This window comes from Somniosus microcephalus, chromosome 11 (genome assembly GCF_052327205.1).
Source record: "Somniosus microcephalus isolate GS21.2 chromosome 11, FLI_Smic_1.0, whole genome shotgun sequence".
Lineage (NCBI taxonomy): Eukaryota > Metazoa > Chordata > Chondrichthyes > Squaliformes > Somniosidae > Somniosus > Somniosus microcephalus.
In genome coordinates this window covers 52,186,728-52,200,271 of record NC_140997.1, presented here as the reverse complement: position 1 = coordinate 52,200,271, position 13,544 = coordinate 52,186,728, and the positions used below count along the sequence as shown (strand labels likewise).

The 13,544-nt window shown below is 41.2% G+C and overlaps 1 protein-coding gene across 3 annotated transcripts in view; it reads right to left on the bottom strand.

Moving 5' to 3' along the window:
* clec16a (C-type lectin domain containing 16A) overlaps positions 1 to 13,544 on the bottom strand; it is a 316,644-nt gene that overhangs the window by 194,405 nt on the left and 108,695 nt on the right. The window lies entirely within an intron of this gene.

Genomic DNA, 13,544 nt, shown 5'->3' with positions numbered 1-13,544 from the left:
TTGAAGAGGCTGTGTTTTAAGAATTTTCCAATAGGCCAAATATAAGGCTCATTTTGCATCACTGCGAAGCAACTCCCATCCTGCAGTACAAATATTTAACAAAAAATAGAAAGTTCCAACCCTGACATGATCAAATCTGCTGACAAAGAGAGCACTGTTGTCACATGATGGAAGGACCTTGGCCTGACTGAGGGTGAACACCAATTATCTGGTGACTCCCCTCAACTTCCTCTGGACCACGACTCCACTACTGAACATCAAGCTGTCAATTACCAGACTGTTACTGATTTTGGCTCTTCCGAGGGTTGCCAATTCTGGTTGGATATATTCCTTGGGGTTTGATCACATGGCACTAGATCGCTGCAGTTTGCAAATGTTATTGCACTTACCTTAAAAAAGGTTGGACCCCCTGTAGTTCAGTCTTTTTTCAGTTTCTTTCTCCTTAAACCGGTGCTTAAGTTGGCTTCTTGTGGCTTTCAGCAACCCTGAAGGCTTTTTGACTTGATAAGTCAGCGCAAGACACACTAGTTCAGCTGCACCTGTAACACTTCGCTTTCACAAGAATTTCACTTAACTGGTTCCTTTCTTTGCTCCAAAGTCAAGTCATTAAGATGAAAACCACAGGCTGCATTTGCAGCAGTGGGGTGACCAGCCACAAGGAAATGCCAGCATGGTATGAATGGCCGATTGTCTGAAACCGAAGATGGGCAACACCTCAAGTGCCTGGGAAATAGCCAGGATGGTGCAGGGTGGGAATGGAGATTCAGGGCATTCAGCGCAGACAAGGAACTTGTCTCCTGGTCACCAATTCCGGGATGGTTGCCAACCCTATTTCTTCCAGAAATTTCCCAACCCCAACAAACATCCTCCAACTTCATTGCTCCTTACCTCACATTTTTACCTCCTTTCCCTACACTGCATAGCCTGTTTCTACCTTCTTCTGAAACAGGACTATCCTGATAGATTGTTTCAGCCTACTCCTGACCTACTGGACTAATTTCCTCTCATCTGTACATTCTACCCCTGCCAACCCACCCATTCAGTCCCTACCTACCTACATCTGGGGCTCCTCTGATGCTTTAACAATTTTACATTCCAAGGGCCCAGCTGTCTTCTTGTCACTATGGATATACAGTCCTAAACTGCGATCCTTCGCTAGGATCACTCCACTTCTTTCTTCACAAGCAGGCCAATCACTCTCCATTAACTGCCACATTCTCCAAGCCTGACTGAACTTGCTCTCACCTTGAACAACTTTTCTTTTGACTCCATTCACTTTCTCCAGTTAAATATTGTTTCAATGGGAATTCATATGGGTTCCAGTTAAGCCAGTCTTTTTCTAGAACATGTGGAACACCCTGGATTTCATTCCAACTCGCGTCCACACCCTGATCTCTTTCTTTATGTCGGTGCTACTACCTGCTTTCACCTTAACCGAGAATTTCATTAACCATATGCTTCCTACTTTCACCCATGAGTCATCCTTTATGTACAACATCTCTGATTCTTCCTTTCCTTTGTTGGGAGTTTTCTACCTCCAATTCTAACTCTAGCAATGGGCTTTCCAATGACATTTATTAGAAGGCCACTGACTCCTGCAACAACCTAGATTCCCACCTACATCCTGTAAAGATACAACCCTTTCTCCCGTTTCTCCATCTCCGACCCATTAGCTGTGAAGACTCCACTTTCCATAACAGAGTTTATGAAATGTCCTCCTTTTTCCTCAGCTGATGTTTACCCAACACTCAACAGGACCCTTGACCATGTCTTCCCCGGTTCCCAGGTCCCTGCTCTTATCCCCCCCCATTCCCCTGTCCTCATCTTCCACCCCATTAGCCTTCACATTCACCTGATTATCTTCCACCATCGACAACATAATTCTACCACCACGCACGTAGCTCCATCCATTCTCTAGTTTCTGGAGAGACCAGAACGTCAAGGACACCTTGGTCACTCTTCCAACACCCCGTCTTCCAGCTGTCTCCCCACCACCTTCCCGTGCAATTGCAACACCAGTTTATTTACCGCCTCCTGCAGCACTGTCCAGGGACCCAAACATTATGTGAAATGCAGTTTACATTCACTTCCTCTAATCTAGTATACTGCATTCACTGCATACGGTTTGGTCTCCTCTACACTGGAGATACCAAAAGCAGATTAGATAACCGCTTTGCCGAACACCTCCATTCAGTACTCAACCTTGGCGACAACACATATCTCTCAATTACCTTTCTCAATCCATTCACTGCCGCTGTGTTGTCAGACTGCTTGACCAATATCCAGTCCAGACTGAGCAGCAAATTTTTTTTTTTTTTTTTTTTTTTTTTTTAAATTAAACATTGGGAAGACTGAAGCTATCGTCTTCAGCCCCTGCCACAAACTCCATACCCTCACCACTGATTTCAGCCCACTCCCCAGCCATTGTCTCAGGCTGTTCACAATCTCTCTGTCCTATTCAACCTTGAGCTATGCTTCTGACCCCACATGTTCACAAGGACTGACTACCTCCACTTCTGTAATATCACCTGCCTCCGTCCCGCTTCAGCCCACCTGCTGCTAAAACCTTCATCCATGTCCTTGTCACCTCCAGACTTAATTATTCCAATGCCTCCTGGCCAGCCTCAATCAACCACAGTTCAGCCAAAACTCTGCTGCCCATATCCTATCCTACACCAAGTCCCACTCACCCGTCACCCTTCCTTGCTGGCCTACATTGGCTCAGTCCCCAATGGCTGAAATTAAAAATTCTCACCCTAGTGTTTAAATCCCTCATGGTATTGCTCCTTTCTACCTCTAACTTTCTCCAGCCCTACAACCCTCTGTTTCTCCAACTCTAGCCTCTTGTGTATCCCCACGCCCTTTGCCTCACATTGGCAGTTGTACCTTCAGCTGCCTAGGTCCTAAGCTCTTGAATTCCCTTCCTTTGCATCTGCCCTTTGCCTCTTCAACTCCCTCTCCTCGTTTAAGGCCCTCCTTAAAAACCTACCTGTTCAACCAAGCTTTTCATTACCGCTCCGCACATCTCCTTTTGTCTTGCTGTCCATTTTTGTCCGATTACGCCTTTTTAAAATGTCTTGGGACTTTTTTCTACGTTAAAGGTGCTATATAAGTGCAAGTTGAAAGAAATCAGTATTTGTAGGGAAATGGTGTTAGGGAAATTGATGGGATTGAAGGCCGATAAATCCCCAGGGCCTGATAATCTACATCCTAGGGTACTTAAGGAAGTGGCCCTAGAAATAGTAGATGCATTGCTGATCATCTTCCAACATTCGATGGAATCTGGAACAGTGCCCATGGATTGGAGGGTAGCTAATGTTACCCCACTATTCAAAAAAGGTGGTAGAGAGAAGACGGGGAATTACAGACCGGTAAGCCTGACATCGGTAGTGGGGAAAATGCTAGAGTCCATTATAAAAGATGTAATAGCAGAGCACTTGGAAAACAGTGACAGGATCGGACAAAGTCAACATGGATTCACAAAAGGTAAATTGTGCTTTACTAATCTACTGGAATTTTTTGAGGATGTAACTGGTAAAATGGATAAGGTAGAACCAGTGGATGTGATGTATCTGGACTTTCAGAAGGCCTTCGATAAGGTCCCGCATAAGAGATTAGCGTGTAAAGCTAAGGCACATGGGATTGGGGGCAAGGTATTGTCTTGGGTAGAGAACTGGTTGGCAGACAGAAAGCAAAGAGTTGGAATAAACGGCTCTTTTTCCGAGTGGCAGGCAGTGACTAGTGGGGTACCGCAGGGATCGGTTCTCGGACCCCAGCTATTCACAATATATATTCATGATCTAGACAAGGGAACTAGATGCAATATCTCCAAATTTGCAGACGACACAAAGCTGGGTGGGTGCGTGTGCTGTGAGGAGGATGTCGAGAAACTCCAGTATGATTTGGACATGTTGGGTGATTGGGCAGAAACATGGCAGATGCAATATAACGTGGATAAATGTGAGGTTGTCCACTTTGGTGGCAAAAACAGGAAGGCAGATTATTATCTAAATGGCAATAGATTGGGAGAAGGGGAAGTGCAACGAGACCTGGGTGTCCTTGTGCACCAGTCGCTGAAGGTAAGCATGCAGGTGCAGCAGGCGGTTAAGAAGGCAAATGGTATGTTGGCCTTCGTAGCGAGAGGGTTTGAGTACAGGAACAAGGATATTCTGCTGCAGTTATACAGGGCCTTGGTGAGACCACATCTTGAGTATTGTGTGCAGTTTTGGTTGCCTTATCTGAGGAAGGATGTTCTTGCCATGGAGGGAGTTCAGCGAAGATTCACCAGGCTGATACCTGGGATGGCAGGAATGACGTATGAGGAGAGATTGGGTCGATTGGGCTTGTACTCGCTGGAGTTTAGAAGAATGAGAGGTGATCTCATTGAAACTTATAAAATTCTGACAGGACTGGACAGACTAGAAGCAGTAAGGATGTTCCTGATGGTCGGGGAGTCCAGAACCAGGCGACACAGTCTAAGGATAAAGGGTAGGCCATTTAGGACAGAAATGAGGAGGAATTTCTTCACCCAGAGTGGTGAGCCTGTGGAACTCTCTACCACAGAAGGCAGTGGAGGCTAGTTCATTAAATATATTCAAGAAGGAGTTGGATATATTTCTCAAGGCTAAAGGGATCAAGGGGTATGGGGAGAAAGCAGGGACCGGGTACTGAATTTGGATGATCAGCCATGATCGAATTGAATGGTGGAGCAGGCTCGAGGGGCCGAATGGCCTACTCCTGCTCCTATCTTCTATGTTAAATATCTATGTTGTTGTTTAGCAATGTAATACAGTACCAATCAGGTAAGTACTATCTTGTTAACACATCACTAACAGATCTCCCATGGTACTGTTTTATAATGGGATGTTATGCCATGTAATACACTAAGTATTATCAGAACCACTGAACTGCAATGAATGAATAAGTCAAATTCTGTGATCTTTAATTGATGTTTTGTTAATTGAAGTCTATGACTGCTCATCTTTATTGGTGAAAACTAATAAGTCAGCTTGTTAATTTTAGTATTCATAAATGGGTGGCCTTTATTTTACATACATTCTTGTACCCATACATTTTATTTTGATCTTTTTTTTGAAAAGCAAGATAGTATGAAAGATGTACCAGTTTGAAGTTTGAAACCTGGTGTTTAGCAGTACTGAGGGGTTCATGATAGATAGCTTAACAGTACAGCTGTGGCACAGTGGGTAGCACCCTCGCCTGAGTCAGAAGGTTGTGGGTTCAAGTCCCACTCCAGGGACTTGAACACAAAAAAAAAAAAAAAAATCTAGGCTGATACTCCAGTGCAGTGCTGAGGGAGTGCTGCACTGTCGGAGGTGCCGTCTTTCGGATGAGACGTTAAACCGAGGCCCCGTCTGCTCTCTCAGGTGGGCGTAAAAGATCCCATAGCACTATTTCGAAGAGGAGCAGGGGAGTTATCCCTGGTGTCCTGGCCAATATTTAACCCTCAACATAACAAAAACAGATTATCTGGTCATTATCACATTGCTGTTTGTGGGACCTTGCTGTGCGCAAATTGGCTGCCGCGTTTCCCACATTACAACAGTGACTCCACTTCAAAAGTACTTCATTGGCTGTAAAGCGCTTTGAGACGTCTGGTGGCCGTGAAAGGCGCTATATAAATGCAAGTCTTTCTTTCTTGTACAGAGGGCAGTCCTAGACTTTGGCAGCACTAAAAGAATAGTCCTGGGAACTGGCAGCAGTGAGATGGAGGTACATCTTCTATATCATGCTGTTGTGTATGCTTTGTCTTAAAAAAAGGGAGAGAGATAAAAATTAAATGCCTAGGTAGAGAAATATAAGCAGGCTCGTTGTTCATGGATACAATAATAATCAAAGCCACTGACTTAGTTTTCACAGAAAAAGTAAGAGTCACGGAATTCAATCCATAAAATGTCAATTAAAAACCTCTCAAAACCATGCAACTAAAGTACAATTTGACCTACAGTCACCATAAACCAGTGGCTCTGATAATACATTGGGTGATGCATGGTGCAACAACCCACGGGTATAAAACTGCATATCCTCCGACTTACTATACGTAATGCCATGGGAGATCTGCTAGTTCCATATTGCGCAATGAATACTACACTATGAAATTACAAGGCTAATTTAGAATGAAACCCACAAAATAAATTCTAGCCATTTATGTAAGTTAACCCCAAGATTCAAATACAGCCTTCAACTCTGCACAGCATGTATACTCATGTAATACACACCATTAATTTCTAAACTTTGAAAAAAAAAGTAAAAACCACCATTGGTACGTGCACCACTGGAGATCAAGCAGAATATTAATGGAAAATGGAAGCAATGCTGCAAAGATGTTCACAAAAATGTACAACAGCGTGCTGGAATATCCATAAAGCACAACACCATTTCCATCACAGGTGCAAATAGGAGGGTTTTTTTTTTTTAAAAAGATGAATAACAGTTTATGGGAAATTCTGGATAGTTGGGGCAAATTCTCCACCTAGATGCCACCCCACATTCCATTTAAACATACAAAGCAAAAACCAACAAAGCAACCCACATACATCTACAGATGATTTACCAACCACCCATGTAAAATGTATACACATTTATTTTCATCTATAAATGGTTTAATGTTTGGCTCTTTTTTAAGATTACTAGATAATGTGTGAGGAAGCTGTTGGTTGTGAGCAACAATAATCTGTAATTTGAGATTCAAGAGAACATCTGACCATGAAGGGCAAAAATTGTAACTTCACAGAAGATTTTTGCTAGATACAATTTTCAGAAATACAGACCAGATAAAATCTCATCGACATGAACATGAGATTTAAACTGGAAAGAATTTTAATCAGGTCCAATGATCAGATTCCCTGATTTGCAAGTTTGACAGTCTTCAAAACAATGTCTTAAATTAGGTAGAAAATCCCAAATAAAATCAAGTGACTGTTTACATTTAACCACAACAAGTAAAGGGGGAGGGGAGGAGATGGTGCCACATTACACAAGTAGCATTCATTTGTTCCATTGCCATGTGTTTTACAGTAGCTGCCTCTTGTAATACATCACTGAAGGCTGAATACAGGGTTGTAGCCACAACTGTTCATGTGGTCAGTTACCAATCTCAGTTTTAACTTCCTGGAGCAGCACCTCTCCCACAGGCAGGGTGCAATAATTGAAGGGAAATGTCTTCTGCATTGCTCGCTTAACTCCTAGTAGCCAGTCAGAGCGGAGACCAGGAGCAGATTTTGCGTCCAACCACTCAACTGGGAATGGCTAGTAGAGCAGATTGGGTCCCTTAAATGAAAAGAACACAGCGGTAGCTAATTGTTCTCTTGATCTAATGATTTATAGCAGAGACCGCATAGAAGGAATGGGAATGGGAGCCTCAGAAAATGCTCCCTTCAAAAACTCACCGCCACTAATAAGGTGCCCTTTGGTTTGAATATTAAAACTTAGTGCTACTATACTTATGAACCTAATAAATAACTGCAAATTAATCAACAGTACCTTCAGATTCACTTGACCATCTTGAACCAACAAATCAAGAAAAATAGAATTAAGATTTTAAAGAACAAAACATTTTTACTCCATTTACCATTGACAACAGTTGTTGCAGGCAGAAAGAAGTTTCACTGAAGAGGCTGAAGATGAAAGTGATCCAACTTTTTTTCCCCCCAAACCCATCACACAAATCTGGACTAATATTCCCTCACTGTCCTTAAAATCCAGGAATCATAGCAGTGTAATTGCATTATTAGTCTTGGTGAATGACATCAGCAAAAAATGTATTAGCACAAAAAAAAAAGACACAGCAAAACCTGGTTGCAAACCAAATCAAATTATACAGTACAATTAGACAGTAGTTTAAAGATGTATAAACCATCTCAAATGTGGATCAAACATATAAGTGGTCAAAACCTTTGGACTGGCTAGTCACATATAAACATATAAAAATGCTCCCTCGATTTAAGCTACTGCTGCTTGGGTTTAAATATGTGCAGAGGTTAAACACTGAGAAAGTTACTTATAGAAAAAAAAGTGACACTAGGTTTCTCTTGCTGCAAGTACCTTAGGCATCCCTATGATGCAAAAACCTTCTGTGCCAGAGTGGTGGAACATAAAGTGGTACTTGGATTTTTCCACTTAGCCTAATTAGACAACAGATGAGGGATGGAAAAGGTTTTTAAAATTGTCATTTTGGCCTGCTTTCATTAATCTATTTCCACTGGAGATTTAGAGATTTTTAAAATTATGAAAGGTTTTGAAAGGGTATATAGGGAAAAGGATTTCCCCTGGTTGAGGAGTCAGTGACTAGGCATCAACAATTTAAAACTGTCACAGTGAGTGATGAGAAATTTATGATGCTACAGCATGGTGAATAGTTGAGACACAGGCCATTGCATCTTTAAGGGAAAAATGCATAAAAATTGGATGCAAAGCAAGATACAGGACGATGGAAAAAAGAGGGCGGCAGTGTGGTTAGTCTTTAATTGCTCCTGCAAAGACCCAGCACAAACATAATGCACCAAATGGTCTCCCCTTCTGTGTTCTGAACTTCTATGGCTCTTCTATCTTCCATGATAGAGAGGTATCATGTGCCATTCTCCCAGCTGGGGGAACTTGGTAAGTTTCAAGTGTACATTGTGATGAATTGAGTGCATTTCTTTGGGTGGAAATTAATGAAATGAGCAAATTGATTGTGTGCATGTGTCTCATGTTCAGGCACATGTGGCAATCATTTGTTTAAAAGTGATCGTGTTTCTGAATAAATTTATTGCTTATTTGGACACAATTGTTTTTGTTCTTCTTCTATATCTTAACCTTCAGACTGCGGACAAATCTGGAGAAATTCCTATTTTACCAGACTGACTGGTCTGGTTTGTTCTCTACTCACAAGCTGTACATTCAAGAATGAATTTCACATCTACAATAAAAAAAATTACAAATGTAGGGTTCTGACCACCTGTTGTTGAACACAGTAAATGTTCCTTCATCAATTAGCATGGAAAGCTATTGGCAAAATAGTTTAAGAACAGTATCAAATATCAGGATAACAGCTCAATTTAGCCAATATCCATTTTCTTGCCATAAGAGATGGTTAATAAGCTACTATGGCAATTTTGACTAAAAGTCTAAGCCAGGTTGTACTCTATCAATGTATTAATCAATTTTATATATCCATTACTTAAGTATTATTGCAGAAATTTGGTTAGTGCTCAAGCAGATTATTTGAATAAAAGATTATTAAAATGGTAAGAAATTACAGACCTGCAATTTGCCAAATAGAATGGAATTGTATAACTATGCATGACCCTCAATGCATGCACCTGCAAATATTATACAATCTTTACTGTAGTATGCACTCTATACCAAATCATGTCGAGAAAGCATCTAAGCCTCTGTAGAAAATGTAAAAATGAAATTGGCTTCATAGCTTTGTGGCCTTTCAAATCAAATACTTTAATATACTGAGCCTCCTACACTGCATGCATTCTATTCAGGAACAGAATCACCCATTCTTCAACTATGACATTGGAACATAGGCAAAGTACATATTTAGAGCCATGTATGAAGCAACCTTGAATATGGGGATAATTCTTAAAGTTATATTTCAGCATTCAAGATTACCCAGTAACTGTTGTAATGGGGGAGAGTCACCTCTGAGGAGATACAGTTCTTTAAACAAGAATGTTATATGCTTCTATTACACAGATGTACTGAAACAAATCAAATAATCATACACTGGAAGGAAAACAGCTAGATTCTAGATGAGGGTTTCTGAAAATACGCCCTTATTAGTATCCCCTGAAAGCTTATTTTTTGGAACCAACTCTTTGGATAGCATATCATCAACTACTGAATTATATATTACATTGTTAGCTCCGAAGGCACTCAAAAGCAAGTGAAAACGTTTGGGTCATAAGAAGCGTCAGATGCTAAATATCACACCAGTATCACTGCATTTACGAAAAAAGGTGAAATTTTATTAATTTATATAGTCCAACAACAAGGTTGAAATTGAATAAATCTCCAGGACAACAGACAAATCTATTCTTTTGGACTCTTGAAAAATGCACTTTGCTTATGGTGCAGTGATTTTACTTCTGAAAATAAAGCAGTGGTACTACATTTCTATTGGTAGGGAGGAAAGGAGTCAGTCACATTTCAGATTTTTAGACTGGTGGGAAATAATAAAACAAGATACGTTTCTTTATTAACTTATCTTTCAGGGGCTCTACTTGTAACACAATTGTTAAAATACTTGCTTCAAAATCCCCCTTAAGCCCCAGGCTATTGTGGCATTCAAGTTCACCAATACAACTGCAATTCACACTTCTGTATACAATAGCTCATAACAGCAAAGGTTTTTGCCCTGTGTACAATAGCTCATAACAGCAATCTTTTTCCCCCCAGGTATAGCAGGCTACAACATGCCAGGTAAGGTTCACACTACACCGGTCATGCTTCTCATCACCTTACTATGCAATAGAATTAATATCCAAATCATGTCTGCGATGCAGTCTTCTCAGCAAAGTTTAAATTCGCCCAAGATATATTTGAACTCTCAGAGAGCGGTTTTTAGTCTTAACTGTAATAGGTAATCTTCCTTCAGAAAGACAACATTGGTGCTTTGCACAAAACCAGCCAAACAAGCAACAAAAAGACCCCTCCCCCTCCCCCCCACCTTACCAAAAGGTGGTGGGGAAGAAAAAGCAAAAACATCGTCCACCGAGAAGCTACACGATCGTTTGCCTGCTGACTTTACTATAGAAGGTTAAGTTGAAGATACCCAAACATGGAAGGGGGCAGGGGAACAAAGTACATGCAATGCCATTTAAAAGTTTTTAAAGAACATTTTGTTCCCCTGTACACAAAGCATTTTACTCCAGTGTAGATTAGCAATTCTTTCCTGCACAGGTGAAAAGGCCTGTATATGCAATTTAAATCAGTGCACTTCAAAAATCGACTCCAAGTTTAAAAGCAACACTTCTAGGATTGTTTGCACTCACTGTTTTAAGTCTAGTTTAATTTAGTGAGGCTTAATAAAGAGCCTCACAATGATCAGTGTTCGAGGTGTAGGGACTAGTGAAAGATTATGGGTTCAAGTCCCACGAGAGTTGGGTTTTATAAGAATATTCAAGTGTAAAGGGAGAGAAAGAGTGTGGAACGGAATAAGGTGACTCATGTGGAGGAAACACTGGCACACATTTGATGCGCCAAATGACCCGTTTCTATGCTAAAACATTTAATGAAAAATCATAATCATATATTTGGAATTTAAGTGAATTAAGAAAATCAACTTCAAGTATTAGAGAGGAGTTATTATTAAAACGTACAACACTGTTCCAACAAACATGCTTTCTTCATGAGATATGTTACAGTTAGATTCTGTTAATACATTTCTTCTGCAGGCATGTGCGTGCTTGCAGCAACTGGGGCAAGATTTTATTAGCACAGCATTAGTCTGTCCTAGCATTAGTGCACATTAATGTCGTTGCAAAGGAGCAAAAGCAAAATTTATAATTGAATAAAATTTAAATCCCTTTAAAGAACCACAGCAGAAAATTTGTTAAACTGAAGCTTGCCCATAACCTAATGTACATGCTACATTTTGACAATTTATCAATTTACTGATGATGTTGGTGCTAAATTGTCCAGTGCATGTAAAACCACTACGTTAGCTGATCTAGTTTACAGTTAAGAATCTTCTGGGATCATTTCTGCAGTACTTTAAAGGTGAATTTAGCCAAAGTATTTTAAAAAGTTTACATCACTGAAGGAGGGTGTAACCATCGCTCTCTCTCTCTCTAGCTCGCTCTATATATCTATATAGATATTATTACTATTACTGTGCACACTTCCTAATGTCTTCTTTCTCTGTCACAACTTGCAACCCTTGATAATGCCTGAAGCAATGTCTGGCTAGATTTCTTTTAATGGGCAATGCTGTAGTGCCTGCTACAATAACCATTATACTTACCTTTTAGTCCTCCCAGCACTGGTGACACTGTGCATACATCATCCAGGTTCTCCACTATTTTCTTAACTTCAACATTTTGCTGCGCCACTACCTCTCTTTACTGGAAGCCCTGAGCATCCCTCAATATCTTGCCTCACTCTAACAAAGTTCAATGTATTTTACTTTAAAACACAGCCTCTAAATTACTTTAATACATTTGCTGACAATGACAAAAGATAAATATATAACATTCCACTCAGTCTCAGACCTCCTTTTCTGACCCTGCCATCTTCTCTTCTCCTCTAGGCCCTCCCCCTCTTCCAACTTATTCTTAAATCAGCGCATTCGGCTGCTCCTAATCAGTTCTGTGATCTTTACCTGCCTTTCCAACCTTTCCCTGCCCTGTTCTAACAACCCTTCCCTGCAGACTCCAACCCCCTTCTCCCGCTGCTCCTACCCTGCTCTTCAGCTTCCGTGGTGTGTATAACCCTACTGTCTCCATAACTTCTCTTGGCCTTTCTATCCATCATCCCTGGCCCTTCTCCTACACCCCTCCAGTGCCCCGGGCCTTTCTTACTGTCAACTCTGGCCCATCCCTGCTCCAGACTGTTGTCCAGCTGCCACTCTATTTTTCTCCCAGCCCAGCTTGGCTGTACTAGCCATTTACATTTTTTTCCCTGCTCCATTCTCCGCCTTCAGGTCTACTTCCTGATGTAACTAGTGAAGTAGACAAAGGGGAACCGGTAGATGTGGTGTATTTGGATTTTCAGAAGGCCTTCGATAAGGTCCCACACAAGAGGTTGGTGAACAAAATTAGGGCACGTGGAATTGGGGGTAATATACTCGCATGGATTGAGAATTGGTTAACAGACAGAAAACAAAGAGTAGGGATAAATGGGTCTTTTTCAGGATGGCAGGCTGTGACTAGTGGGGTACCACAAGGATCGGTGCTTGGGCCTCAGCTATTCACAATCTATATCAATGATTTGGATGACGAGACTAAATGTAACATTTCTAAATTTGCTGATGATACAAAGCTAGGTGGCAGTGACAGTTGTGAAGAGGCTTCAAGGGGATCTTGACAGGCTCAGTGAGTGGGCGAGAACATGGCAAATGGAATATAATGTGAAGTTATCCACTTTGGTAGAAAAAACAGAATGGCAGAGTATTTCCTAAATGGTGAAAGATTGGGGAATGCAGATGCTCAAAGGGGCCTGGGTGTCCTTCTACATGAGTCACAAAGTGAATGTGCAGGTGCAAGCCATTAGGAACGCAAATGGTATGCTGGCCTTCATTACAAGAGGATTTGAGTACAGGAGTAAAGAAGTCTTACTCCAATTATATAGGGCCTTGGCGAGACCATACCTGGAGTACTGTGTACAATTTTGGTCTCCTTACCTAAGGAAGGATATACTTGCCATAGAGGGAGTGCAACGAAGGGTTCACGAGATTGATTCCTGGGATGGCGGGACTGTCGTATGAGAAGAGATTGAGTAACCTAGGCCTGTATTCTCTTGAATTCAGAAGAATGGAGAGGGGATCGCATTGAAGCATACAAAATTATTACAGGGCTCAATAGGGTGGATGCTGG